Genomic DNA, 2,702 nt, shown 5'->3' on the forward strand with positions numbered 1-2,702 from the left:
ACCCACTGATATTTTGATGATGAAATAATTTATGTGTTTTGATACACGTGTATTAAGACAACATATCTATAGACTTGGATCTAATGAGTTTCATTAGACCGATTTTGATCTCCATTTGCATTAAGTTAGACGCAAGTCTAATGAAATTAGACGCTTAGTCTAACTCAACGGAGTTAGACGAAGTAGTCTAATAGAAGCATGAATTAGACGAACAGTCTAACTCATCGGAGTTAGACGTGTAAGTCTAATAGACGTGTAAAGAATTAGATGGGTAGTCTAATGAATACACGGAATTAGACGTAAGTCTAATAGAATTAGACGAACAGTTTAACTCATCGGAGTTAGACGTGTAAGTCTAATAGATGTAAAGAATTAGACGAGTAGTCTACTGAATACACGGAATTAGACGTGAATCTAATAGAATTAGACGTACAGTCTAACTCATCGGAGTTAGACGTGTAAGTCTAATAGACGTAAAGAATTAGACGGGTAGTCTAATGAATACACGGAATTAGACGTAAGTCTAATAGAATTAGACGAATAGTCTAACTCATCGGAGTTAGACGTGTAAGTCTAATAAATGTAAAGAATTAGACGGGTAGTCTAATGAATACACGGAATTAGACGTGAGTCTAATAGAATTAGACGTACAATCTAACTCATCGGAGTTAAACGTGTAATCTAATAGACGTAAAGAATTAGACGGGTAGTCTAATGAATACGCGGAATTAGACGGGCTGTCTAATTAATGAAAGTTAGACGTGGATCTAACTCCTTCAGACAAGTCTGAGGTAGAACCGGAATTAGACGTGGTAGTCTAACTTAGTGGAGTTAGACGTACCAGTCTAATGGTTATTAGAATTAGACAGGTTGTCTAATTATTGAATGTTAGACGTGGGTCTAACTCCTTCAGACCAGTTTGAGGTAGAACCGGAATTAGACGTGGTAGTTTAACTCAGTGGAGTTAGACGTACTAGTCTAATGGTTATTAGAATTAGACGGGTTGTCTAATTATTGAAAGTTAGACGTGGGTCTAACTCCTTCAGACAAGTCTGAGGTAGAACCGGTATTAGACGTGGTAGTCTAACTCAGTGGAGTTAGACGTACACGTCTAATGGTTATTTGTATTATACACGAGTCTAAGTACATTAGACCAGGCGGTCTAATAGACGCTTTTCATCAGAAAGAGTTGACTTATTTCATTAGACTTATCCTTTTAACTGAAATACGTCTAATGCTCTGATTCAAGCAGTACGCTTGAATCTAGCATTTCTCCTACCCACGTGCTATAGTTGTACCCTACTTCTGCTCCACTTTCTTTTGAAGATTAGTACAACAGCTATATGCCTCCAATCAAAGAATGCCACGTAAGAGAATTTTCCTCACATTACCCGTTTTGCAGGTACATCCCTGATGGAATATTCGGCGCACTACCAGCTTGGTACGACCACAATCGTTGTGCTCAGAGTCTGCTGTGTACAATGGAGGCTTTCCAATGGAAGAGCGCCACGTTTCATTCTTGAAGATTCGACTGTTAGCTTCTTATCAGTATTTAACCAATCCTTAGAGCAACGGACGAAGCACTGGACATACCGAACTGACTGAACAAGCATTCTGATTTTGTAGAGAGAGACTACTCAATCATCTTGCTTACTGAACTCATTCTTAAAGTTTTTTTTTCTGATTGTACTGTGCGTGAATCGAGAGAGAGACCTAGAATCAAAACACCATTAGCTGAGTGATATTCTTCATCTTCTTGTAATTGAACAGAAAGTGTTCTGTTCAATAGTGAGCTAAGTGTGTGTGTAAACTGTATTTGATTCTCATCATATAGTGAATTCTTCCAGTGGTTGGAAGAAGGGGTGACGTAGGAGAGTTTCTCCGAACATCCATAAACAAACTGTTGTGTTCTTCATTTTCTGTCATCTTTTCATCTTTCATCTTGTGCTTCAAACCCAAGTAAACAATTCCGCCTTGAATCCGTTTCAAGTGTTTACACAAGTTTGTGTAGAATAGAAAGCGAATTAAATCCCTAACAGGATTTCTTTCAAGCTGTTTTTCATAAGCCTTCATCCTTAGCCAGACCCCCGTCTCTAACGATAAAGCCGATCCTATCAATTGGTATCAGAGCCCTGTTTCTATTCTCAAGCCTTTTCTGAAAGATGTCGAACATACCCAAAGATGACAGCGCTACAGCCATTCCAACTTTCTCTCGCGAAAACTACATTGCTTGGAAGAAAAGAGTTCGTGCTCATCTCTTTTCTCTTCATGATGACATGTGGAGTGTTGTCACTAAAGGTCCTATCAAGATTGATAAGGAGAAGGCCGACTGGACTGCTAAAGAAAAGAGGCAGAACAACCTCAACAACATGGCTCTTGATGTTCTGTACAGATCTCTTGATGACAGCATGTTCAACTACATCATCGAATGTGACACTGCCAAAGAGGTCTGGGACAGACTCACTCAACTGTGTGAGGGCAACGAGCAGACCAAGGAAAATAAGATCATGGTTGCCACTCAACAGTTCGACAGCTTCAAAATGTGTCCTAGTAAAACAATGAACGATTTCGACACCAGATTCAGCAAGATCGTCTCCTCTCTGTCCATCTTAGGCAAGACCTATCGCAACCGGGAGCTTGCTATCAAGGTCATGCGTGCTCTTCCAAGGGAATGGGACATAAAGACTATGGCGATGAGAGAA

This window comes from Impatiens glandulifera, unplaced genomic scaffold, assembly GCF_907164915.1.
Source record: "Impatiens glandulifera unplaced genomic scaffold, dImpGla2.1, whole genome shotgun sequence".
NCBI lineage: Eukaryota > Viridiplantae > Streptophyta > Magnoliopsida > Ericales > Balsaminaceae > Impatiens > Impatiens glandulifera.